Genomic DNA, 12,715 nt, shown 5'->3' on the forward strand with positions numbered 1-12,715 from the left:
CGGGCAAGCGGCATCCTGCGACACCCGCACCGGATGAGAGGAAAGTTTGGGGACAGACACGAGGAAGGTAAGATCCTGTTACCCTGCAATCTGCCTCTATACCGATAAAGCCGGCACTATATTGGAGATCAGATACGAGGTAGGTAAGAATCTACTACCTCTGCAATCTGCCCTTATACGGGCTAGGCCGGCACTATATTGGAGACCAGCAAACGGCAAATCTAACTAATTTATATGATACTGAATGACGTCACTGGAGGTGCCTTTATCCATTATCCAGCACCAATTGCTGTAAGAGACAATTGAATAGGAACACTTATCAAGGACATGGAGTGAACATAATAATATATATCAACACATTATTACTGGAGCTGTATTAACTGATTATTCAACTGTTCCAAGAAACAGCTGAATGGGACCACCTATTCAAGCTATTGACTGAACCTATATCAAAAGTCACGCATACTGAATAGGCCTAATGTGTATTTATGCATACTTATGCGAATTATGAACACATGTCAACTGTTTATATGAAACTGTTTATATGAAATTGCTTATATATGAAATTGTCTATACCGTTTTATCCTTCATCTAATAGTATATTATTTTATTGTATTTTAATATTTTAGTGTTTAATTAAACTTTTAATTTCCAAGTGCCATTTGTTGAGTGCTCACCCTTATCTATTCTATAACTACTGCTTTTTTGACCAGAGGGTGGGTGTCCCTCTTGCGGGTTAGCAGCACCAATTCTGTGATCACGTCCTCAGTGAGCCACCATTTTTCACTATTTGATTTATAAAGTAGTTTAAGCATCAAGCTTACCATGACAGCCAGGCTGCTAGCGCTCTCAGTTCTCTGTGTGTCTCCTTTATTAGTGTCCCCTCAGTTCTCTGTGTGTCCCCTTTATTAGTGTCCCCTCAGTTCTCTGTGTGTCCCCTTTATTAGTGTCCCCTCAGTTCTCTGTGTGTCTCTTTTATTAGTGTCCCCTCAGTTCTCTGTGTGTCCCCTTTATTAGTGTCCCCTCAGTTCTCTGTGTGTCTCCTTTATTAGTGTCCCCTCAGGTGTCTCTGTCTCCTTCATCAATGTCCTCTCAGTTCCATGTGTGTCACCTTTATTAGCGTCCCCTCTGTTCCCTGTGTCACCTTCATTACTGTTGTCTTAGCCGGGACTTACTAGCGGGAGCCGAGGTCAGGAGGACTCAGAGGAGGAGGAGGTCTTGGTCTGTGCCACTGCCGCGGTACTGGTAGGTGACGGTGAGTGACTCACTGCCTGCCCTGTACGAATCGATGCTGCTGCGCTGGCTCTCTCTGCTGCAAGAACCGCGGGGGCAGCTGGAGGAGGAGGAGGTGGGGGTGGAGTCGGAGCCGCAGAGAGAGCGGGACATGGTGACGTCACTGGTTGCTACACGCCAAGCGGGGCAGCCGTAGCAACCAGTGATTTAGGATGAATTAATTACAACAGCACTGCGGCAGTGAATGTTGCAGTCTGGCAGGCAGTTGATTCCGGGACTCTCTATTGTCCCGGTTTGAAGGCTCCCAGGACACGGGACAAAAACGTAAATTACGGGACGATCCCGGGCAAACCGGGACACGTGGTCACCCTACTCTGGTCTCATCTGTCGTGTTGGTGACTTTTGCGCTGTTCCCACTCCCGTAACGCGTGCGGTCAGACCGTATCAGGACAGGCTGCTGCAGATTCTCCTGCATGGTCTGCTTCTCCAGGAATGTTCTCCTCTGTCTGCCTGAGGGTGGGGTGGATTGCACACCTGCAGCCATGCTCTTACTCAGTGATGTTTCCTTCTTTACTTCCAACATTTTCTTTTCATCTTTGCTTCCTGCTGCACTGGGACTGGCAACACTCGGAACATTCCTTCCTTCCAAAGAAACTTCTGGATAATTATCCATGGAGTGAGAGGTCTGGGAATTATTTCCCAGAACAGGCCTTGGAGCCTGGGCCTTGCTTGGGGAGCATCCCCACCCAGAGTGGCCCCGCCCTGGGCTTTCTCCAGACATCCAAAGCCTCAGGAGAGCTACTGACACACGTCCTCACAGCTAGGAGGCAGTATTATAGTAGTTATATTCTTGTACATAGGAGGCAGTATTATAGTAGTTATATTCTTGTACATAGGAGCAGTATTATAGTAGTTATATCCTATATACATAGGAGCAGTATTATAGTAGTTATATTCTTGTACATAGGAGGCAGTATTATAGTAGTTATATTCTTGTACATAGGAGCAGTATTATAGTAGTTATATTCTTGTACATAGGAGCAGTATTATAGTAGTTATATTCTTGTACATAGGAGCAGTATTATAGTAGTTATATTCCTGTACATAGGAGCAGTATTATATTAGTTATATTCTTGTACATAGGAGGCAGTATTATAGTAGTTATAGTCTTGTACATAGGAGCAGTATTATAGTAGTTATATTCTTGTACATAGGAGCAGTATTATAGTAGTTATATTCTTGTACATAGGAGGCAGTATTATAGTAGTTATATTCTTGTACATAGGAGGCAGTATTATAGTAGTTATATTCTTGTACATAGGAGCAGTATTATAGTAGTTATATTCTTGTACATAGAAGCAGTATTATAGTAGTTATATTCTTGTACATAGGAGCAGTATTATAGTAGTTATATTCTTGTACATAGGAGCAGTATTATAGTAGTAGTTATATTCTTGTACATAGGAGCAGTATTATAGTAGTTATATTCCTGTACATAGGAGCAGTATTATAGTAGTTATACTCTTGAACATAGGAGCAGTATTATAGTAGTTATATTCTTGTACATAGGGGCAGTATTATAGTAGTTATATTCTTGTACATAGGAGCAGTATTATAGTAGTTATATTCTTGTACATAGGAGCAGTATTATAGTAGTTATATTCTTGTACATAGGAGCAGTATTATAGTAGTTATATTCTTGTACATAGGAGGCAGTATTATAGTAGTTATATTCTTGTACATAGGAGCAGTATTATAGTAGTTATATTCCTGTACATAGGAGGCAGTATTATAGCAGTTATATTCTTGTACATAGGAGGCAGTATTATAGTAGTTATATTCTTGTACATAGGAGCAGTATTATAGTAGTTATATTCTTGTACATAGGAGGCAGTATTATAGTAGTTATATTCCTGTACATAGGAGCAGTATTATAGTAGTTATATTCTTGTACATAGGGGCAGTATTATAGTAGTTATATTCTTGTACATAGGAGCAGTATTATAGTAGATATATTCTTGTACATAGGAGCAGTATTATAGTAGTTATATTCCTGTACATAGGAGCAGTATTATAGCAGTTATATTCTTGTACATAGGAGCAGTATTATAGTAGTTATATTCTTGTACATAGGAGCAGTATTATAGCAGTTATATTCTTGTACATAGGAGCAGTATTATAGCAGTTATATTCTTGTACATAGGAGCAGTATTATAGTAGTTATATTCTTGTACATAGGAGGCAGTATTATAGTAGTTATATTCCTGTACATAGGAGCAGTATTATAGTAGTTATATTCTTGTACATAGGGGCAGTATTATAGTAGTTATATTCCTGTACATAGGAGCAGTATTATAGCAGTTATATTCTTGTACATAGGAGCAGTATTATAGTAGTTATATTCCTGTACATAGGAGCAGTATTATAGCAGTTATATTCTTGTACATAGGAGCAGTATTATAGCAGTTATATTCTTGTACATAGGAGCAGTATTATAGTAGTTATATTCTTGTACATAGGGGCAGTATTATAGTAGTTATATTCCTGTACATAGGAGCAGTATTATAGTAGTTATATTCTTGTACATAGGAGCAGTATTATAGTAGTTATATTCTTGTACATAGGAGGAGTATTATAGTAGTTATATTCTTGTACATAGGAGGCAGTATTATAGTAGTTATATTCTTGTACATAGGAGCAGTATTATAGCAGTTATATTCTTGTACATAGGAGCAGTATTATAGTAGATATATTCTTGTACATAGGAGGAGTATTATAGTAGTTATATTCTTGTACATAGGAGCAGTATTATAGTAGAAATATTCTTGTACATAGGAGCAGTATTATAGTAGTTATATTCTTGTACATAGGAGGCAGTATTATAGTAGTTATATTCTTGTACATAGGAGGCAGTATTATAGTAGTTATATTCCTGTACATAGGAGCAGTATTACAGTAGATATATTCTTGTACATAGGAGGCAGTATTATAGTAGAAATATTCTTGGACATAGGAGCAGTATTATAGTAGTTATATTCTTGTACATAGGGGCAGTATTATAGTAGTTATATTCTTGTACATAGGGGCAGTATTATAGTAGTTATATTCTTGTACATAGGAGTAGTATTATAATAGTTATATTCTTGTACATAGGAGGCAGTATTATAGTAGTTATATTCCTGTACATAGGAGCAGTATTATAGTAGTTATATTCTTGTACATAGGAGGCAGAATTATAGTAGTTATATTCTTGTACATAGGAGCAGTATTATTGTAGTTATATTCTTGTACATAGGAGACAGTATTATAGTAGTTATATTCCTGTGCATAGTGCAGTATTATAGTAGTTATATTCTTGTACATAGGAGCAGTATTATAGTAGTTATATTCTTGTACATAGGAGGCAGTATTATAGTAGTTATATTCTTGTACATAGGAGCAGTATTATAGTAGTTATATTCTTGTACATAGGAGGCAGTATTATAGTAGTTATATTCCTGTGCATAGTGCAGTATTATAGTAGTTATATTCTTGTACATAGGAGGCAGTATTATAGTAGTTATATTCTTGTACATAGGAGCAGTATTATAGTAGTTATATTCTTGTACATAGGAGGCAGTATTATAGTAGTTATATTCTTGTACATAGGAGGCAGTATTATAGTAGTTATATTCTTGTACATAGGAGCAGTATTATAGTAGTTATATTCTTGTACATAGGAGCAGTACTATAGTAGTTATATTCTTGTACATAGGAGCAGTATTATAGTAGTTATATTCTTGTACATAGGAGCAGTATTATAGTAGTTATATTCTTGTACATAGGAGCAGTATTATAGTAGTTATATTCTTGTACATAGGAGGAGTATTATAGTAGTTATATTCTTGTACATAGGAGGCAGTATTATAGTAGTTATATTCTTGTACATAGGAGCAGTATTATAGCAGTTATATTCTTGTACATAGGAGCAGTATTATAGTAGATATATTCTTGTACATAGGAGGAGTATTATAGTAGTTATATTCTTGTACATAGGAGCAGTATTATAGTAGAAATATTCTTGTACATAGGAGCAGTATTATAGTAGTTATATTCTTGTACATAGGAGGCAGTATTATAGTAGTTATATTCTTGTACATAGGAGGCAGTATTATAGTAGTTATATTCCTGTACATAGGAGCAGTATTACAGTAGATATATTCTTGTACATAGGAGGCAGTATTATAGTAGAAATATTCTTGGACATAGGAGCAGTATTATAGTAGTTATATTCTTGTACATAGGGGCAGTATTATAGTAGTTATATTCTTGTACATAGGGGCAGTATTATAGTAGTTATATTCTTGTACATAGGAGTAGTATTATAATAGTTATATTCTTGTACATAGGAGGCAGTATTATAGTAGTTATATTCCTGTACATAGGAGCAGTATTATAGTAGTTATATTCTTGTACATAGGAGGCAGAATTATAGTAGTTATATTCTTGTACATAGGAGCAGTATTATTGTAGTTATATTCTTGTACATAGGAGACAGTATTATAGTAGTTATATTCCTGTGCATAGTGCAGTATTATAGTAGTTATATTCTTGTACATAGGAGCAGTATTATAGTAGTTATATTCTTGTACATAGGAGGCAGTATTATAGTAGTTATATTCTTGTACATAGGAGCAGTATTATAGTAGTTATATTCTTGTACATAGGAGGCAGTATTATAGTAGTTATATTCTTGTACATAGGAGGCAGTATTATAGTAGTTATATTCTTGTACATAGGAGCAGTATTATAGTAGTTATATTCTTGTACATAGGAGCAGTACTATAGTAGTTATATTCTTGTACATAGGAGCAGTATTATAGTAGTTATATTCTTGTACATAGGAGCAGTATTATAGTAGTTATATTCTTGTACATAGGAGCAGTATTATAGTAGTTATATTCTTGTACATAGGAGCAGTATTATAGTAGTTATATTCTTGTACATAGGAGCAGTATTATAGTAGTTATATTCTTGTACATAGAAGGCAGTATTATAGTAGTTATATTCTTGTACATAGGAGCAGTATTATAGTAGTTATATTCCTGTACATAGGAGCAGTATTATAGTAGTTATATTCTTGTACATAGGAGCAGTATTATAGTAGTTATATTCTTGTACATAGGAGCAGTATTATAGTAGTTATATTCTTGTACATAGGAGCAGTATTATAGTAGTTATATTCTTGTACATAGGAGCAGTATTATAGTAGTTATATTCTTGTACATAGGAGCAGTATTATAGTAGTTATATTCTTTGTCAATTGTCTTTTTATTGAAAAGCATATCAAAAGAGATGTTTACATACATTGATGCACAAATCAGAGTTATTACAGACAAGTCTAAAGCGTACTTTGACAGTATAGTGCATAGTATACATATGACATATATAAAGTGCATGTCTTCAGAGCAAGGTCATCTAGAACCAACTAATTGACATTTGGTGTGTGACCTGATGTAGGTAGGTCAAACAAACATATAAAAAGGGGGGGGGGAGGATGGGGGATGGGGGGGGGGGGTGTCCTTAGAACTGGACAGATACGGTCTGAGGCTGTTAAGATAACCTTTGATGATTCCAAAGGGAGGAAGAAGGTTTAGCACCCTCCATTCTCACTAATGTGTCGTTCCTGTCTGCGGGGACATTTTCAAAGTTGTTTGTCTGTTGAAAATTGTTTAAGATGTTGGTGTACCATTCGCATATCTATATGTAATCCATGGGGCCCATAGCTTTTTGTGCTTCTCATGTGCCCTAAGTTCCCAGCCCGCTAGCTCTTCCATACGATGAACATGATCTAGTTTGCTTAACCACTGAGAGGTGGTGGGGGGTTCTTTACTCAGCCACTTTTGGGGGATAAGTAGACGGGCAGCTTGAATCAAGTGTATAACAAGTTTGTTCCTTGATGGCGATAGTTCTTTTGTTGGAAGCCATAAAAGAACCAACTCTGGGGTTAATGTCAGGTTAGTGTTTAGAATTTCATTAATGGTCCGAGAGACGTCATCCCAGTATCCTCTTATTTTAGAACAGGACCAAAAAATGTGTAGAAGAGTGCCACTCTCTTCCCCACACCTCCAACACCTGTCATGATCACTCAGACCACTAAGAAATAGTTGTTTAGGGGTGAGGTACCACTGTGTGAGGACCTTATATGAGTGCTCTTGGATCTTCACGCAGCGGGAGAAGCCATGCGAGTGTGCGTGCATACGGAGAATATCTGTCTCCGAAAAGGTAACCTTAAGGTCATTAGCCCAGGTGTGGACATATTGTGGAGTAATGCGACGTTGTGGTGAGATCAAGGCCAAATATATAGTGGATATCAATTTGCGTTGAGGGGAAGGGGGGGTTGCTAATTTTTCAAACCATGTCGGGGTCATTACACATGACTTCTGAGTAGTTAGTTGTTTCCCAGCAGATTTTATAGTTATTAGGTCTAGAAAGTTAAATGTACTCCAGGCTAAGCTAAGGGGATGTTGATCCGGTAAAGTGCCGTTTACCTTTCCTATAAAGTCAGCTGTGGAGAAATCTCTTAATCTGTGCCAAATCTGTGAGACCTGAGATCCTGGAGGCTGAATCGAGTGTGGTATGAGATCTGCTGGCATTATACTAGGGGGGTTCTGTAGGAGCCCATGTGTCTTGTTGAGCTGTTTAATGACCAGGCTAGTGCCCTTTAAGAGGACATGTGAATGGAGTGATGCATTTGCCTGACCCCATAGTGCTGCTTTCTGTGGTTGGGTGAGCTGCATTAGTTCCAGTTCCGTGCCCAATGTGCGGTAGACAGGGGAATAAAGCTGCAACCACCTCCTCAGGTGAATAGCCCTGTAATATGTTTGGACATCCGGCAGTGCTATACCTCCATGACCACGCCCCAGTATCAGCCTCTGGTGAGGAGCCCTAGCCTTCTTGCCGCCCCATAGGTAAGTCATAAAAAGCCTGCGAATCCTTGTAAAATATGAGTTAGGTAAAAATATTGGCAACATCTGTAGTACGTACATAATTTTTGGGAGGACAAACGCTTTTAGTATATTCTTCCTTCCCATCCAAGAGGAATAAGGGAGGTGTAGCGATTGGAGCAGGTTTTGGACCTCTGATATTAGGGGAGTATAATTAAGCCGGAATAAATCTTCCGTGCAGGCGGAAATCTTAACTCCTAGATAGGAAACACAGGAGGACTGCCATTTAAATGGTGTATTTGATTTCAAAATGGCTATGGAGCTCGCCGGAGCATTAACGTTTAAAGCTTCTGACTTGGTATAATTCATTTTGTAGTTTGACAGCCTACCATACTCTTTAAACAATGTCAAAAGATGCGGGAAGGCCTCGACCGGGTTAGAAACCATGATCAGTAGATCGTCAGCATATGCCACGTTAATGTATTCTATGGCGTCATTTTCTGTTTTCACACCACGTATATTTACATGGTCTCTAATGGCCTGAAGAAGGGTCTCCATGACCAATATATATAAGGCAGGAGATAGGGGGCAGCCCTGACGTGTCCCGTTGCGAATAGGGAAGGATGGGGACAATGTGCCATTGACCCTGATTCTAGCACTCGGATCCTTGTACAACGACATGACTGCCTCCTGAAATCTCGTCGGGATTCCAAACCTCAGTAGAGTCCTCCTCATAAAGTCCCAGCTCACCCGGTCGAAGGCCTTCTCCACATCCACACTGAGCAGCGCCAAGGGGAGGTTTTTCTTTTTGGCCCACTGTATTGCTGTGATTAACCTACAGGAATTATGATTCCCTTCCCTCCCTGGAACAAAGCCAGATTGGTCAGGGTGGATAAGTTTAGGAAGTAGATTTCCCAGACGTGTCGCCAGAAGTTTGGCCCATATTTTTATATCTACGTTAAGTAACGAGATTGGCCTAAAACTACCGCAGAGAAGGGGATCTTTCCCCGGTTTGGGGAGGATGGTTACCGTGGCCTCCAGTGATTGTTTATGAAGGGTTTCACCATTTAGGAGTGCATTGCACCACGTTACCAGGTGGGGTATTAATATATCTGAGAATTTTTTATAATAGCCCACTGGGAAGCCATCTGGGCCAGGACTTTTACCCATGGGCATAGAGGCTAGTAACTTTTTCACTTCTAGTTCGGTGACTGGCTCTAATAATGTGTCACTTTCTTGGGAGGTTATCTGGGGTAGATTGAGGCCTTTTAAAAACAGGTCTGTTGCTTCTGGTATTGATGGATCTGGGTGATTAGGGTCTGACAGGCCGTATAGTTGCTTATAGAATTTTTGAAATTCTTCTGCAATGTCAGCTGTTTTATGCAGCATATTTCCAGTACTGGATTTGATATTGGGTATGAACATGGACTCTTTCCTTTGTTTAATAAGGGAGGATGTCAGTTTAGAACCTTTATCCCCGTGTGAGTAGTGTTTAAATTGGGCATATTGATAGGCCTTTGCGTTTTGAATGTTTAAATGGTCTTTTAGTTGTGATCTTAGCTGGGTCAGTTCAGTCTGGACTTTTATTGCTCTAGACCGTTTATGGACCGCTTCTTTATCTGCTATCTGAACCAAGAGATCGTGTAGGATCTTTTGTTTCTCTTTTTTAACCCTACTACCTAAGGCTATTAACTCTCCCCGGATAACCACCTTGTGCGTCTCCCACAGTGTCGTCTGGGGCATACCTGGTGTCGCATTATCTATAAAGAAGTCCTTTAATTTTTGCTCCAGGATTGAGGTATCTGCTTGTCTATCTAGCAGCGTCTCGTTTAAGCGCCACTGTCTAACTGAGTCAGGCAAGCTGGAAAATCTGAGGGCAGCAGAGACTGGGGCATGGTCAGAGACGGACACAACACCTATGTCAGCCGAGTCCACCATATCCACGGCATTGCTTGACAGTAGGATATAGTCTAATCTTTTATGTGATTTGTGTGGGGCCGAGAAGAAGGTGAAGTCCCTAGTATCTGGGTGGGCTAGTCGCCAGACGTCCAGCAGATTCATGTCTGATATGTACCTATTGATGCACCCCAGTGCTGATTGGGTCAATTGGGAGGAGCCGTCAGAAGCATCAATCAAAGGATTCAGTGTGACATTGAGGTCTCCCCCAATCAATCTAATCCCCTCTGCAAACAGATCTAGTTTACTTAGTGTGATCTTGATCCATTGTTTCTGGCCACGGTTAGGGCTGTACAAACTAGCGAGTGTAACCTTTTGTGTACCTATGAGGCCTTTCACGAAAATGAAGCGGCCCTCAGGGTCCGTCAGGGTAGATATCAATGTAAATGGTACTTTTCTAGAAATTGCAATACCCACTCCTCTTTTTGCTTTCTCAAAGGCACTGAAATACCAGTGTTGGAAGTATGGGTTCTGAATTTTAGGTACATTTGTTTCTCTAAAATGCAGCTCCTGAAAGAAGCAAATATCTGTATTGTTCTTTTTTAGCAGACGGATGACCTGAGAGCGCTTTTGTGGGGTGTTAAAGCCCCTTACATTATACGTTGTACATTTAATTGACGACATCATTGAGAAAATGGGGTGACTTTGGAACCGGAGAACTCCAGTTATTCACATCGACCGTATCTAGGGAGTGAACAAGTAACATCACAACTAAAGTTTCTGTCAACATGACAAGTATAACAGTGCAATGGCTCTCATGCCAGCAACACCGCAGCAGGTCACTTAGCTGCAGTGAAGCGGGCGTGAGCAGCCATTTAATCAGGCACATGTACCAGGTCTGTGCCAAGATAACCCTGGTAGGTAGGGGGGGTACAAAGTGGAACCATATCTTCATAATGGTGTCCACATTGCGCCACCTGCTGAACTGGTGCGGGATAGCACCTTACATATTATGGTCTAGGTTGAATGCAGTAAAATAACATTGCAAAGCAGAATGTCTGCTCTGCAGATTACAACAAGAACGGGAACAATTCAGGACTCATGACAGACAGGTATACTTGCAGACTTAAGATGTGATATAATCAAGTAAGAACCTGTCCCTCTATGATGTCTGTGGAGAACTTCATCTGAGGTAAGATAACTCCTCTGTATAGTCTCTAGGACTTCAAGTGTCTCTAGATCTGTGCTGGTTCCTCTTCTTCTGTGAAGCTTTAAGCCATCCTGAGGCCTCTGGGAGATCTGGCAGCTGTGTTCCAATCTCTGCAGACGGCAGCCATGATGGTACATCTAGTGGATCTGTTTGCAGCAGCTCCCAGGCCGCCTGGAGATCTTGTGGCAGGCGAATGGTGCAGCGCTTCCCATCTACAGCAAAAGTGAGGCCAAAGGGGAATAGCCATTTGTATGGCACCTTGTGATGGCGCAGATGGTCAGTGAGGGGCCGCAGCGCCCTCCTTTTATTCAATGTGGAGGATGCCAGGTCCTGGTAGATGGAGATTTTAGCCCCCTCATATATGATCTCCTTCATATTTCTGGCAGCTTGCATCAGGGCAGCAGTGTCCACATACCTCAGGAGACCGCATACCACGTCCCTGGGGTTCTCTCTCTCTTTTGGCTTCGGCCTGAGCGCTCTGTGGATTCTTTCTATTTGAATCTCGGCCGCTCTGGAGCTTCCCAGGAGCAGGGAGAAGATGGCGCCGGCAGCTTCTGGTAAGCCTTCATGTGGGGTGCTTTCAGGCAGGCCGCGGATCCGGAGGTTTTTCCTCCTATTCCGATTCTCCTGGTCTTCTATGAGGGAGTATGCAGTGTCCAGTGAGGCTGCCAGAGCCATGGTGTGATTGCTTGCAGCTCTGATGTAATTCGAGATGGACGCCTGGTTACTTTCCAGTGTTTCCACCCTCGTGCCGATATGCTTCAGGTCAGCTTTAATCTCCTGCAGATCCTGAACCACTGGGGCCAGGGCTGCTGATAAAGCCTGCTGCAGGAACTGCCTGGATATCGGGGCAGCACTTTGTGATGTGGAGCCTGCTGTGTGCTCTGCAGCAGCTTCATCTTCTCCCTCCGGATCCCTGCCCCAGACATCTAGTTCCGGCAGCACCATCTTAGGACCGGCCGGCACAGGAGCTGCAGTTTTCTTGTTGAGATATTTATCCATGTCGGAGGCACCACGCTCCGGTTTGCTGACTTCAGGTTTCTCTCTGGGTATATATCTACCGACTTTTCCCATTCTTGAGCAAATTAGACCGCTGAATTTACCAGTTAGCAGAGTGGTAAGGAGGAGAGCTCTCCTACATGTGTCCTGCTGGGTCTGCAGTCAGGCTCCGCCCCCCTATAGTAGTTATATTCTTGTACATAGGAGCAGTATTATAGTAGTTATATTCTTGTACATAGAAGGCAGTATTATAGTAGTTATATTCTTGTACATAGGATGCAGTATTATAGTAGTTATATTCCTGTACATAGGAGCAGTATTATATTAGTTATATTCTTGTACATAGGAGGCAGTATTATAGTAGTTATATTCTTGTACATCGGAGAAGTATTATAGTAGTTATATTCTTGTACATAGGATGCAGTATTATAGTAGTTATATTCTTGTACAT

Source organism: Bufo bufo, chromosome 1 (assembly GCF_905171765.1).
Source record: "Bufo bufo chromosome 1, aBufBuf1.1, whole genome shotgun sequence".
NCBI lineage: Eukaryota > Metazoa > Chordata > Amphibia > Anura > Bufonidae > Bufo > Bufo bufo.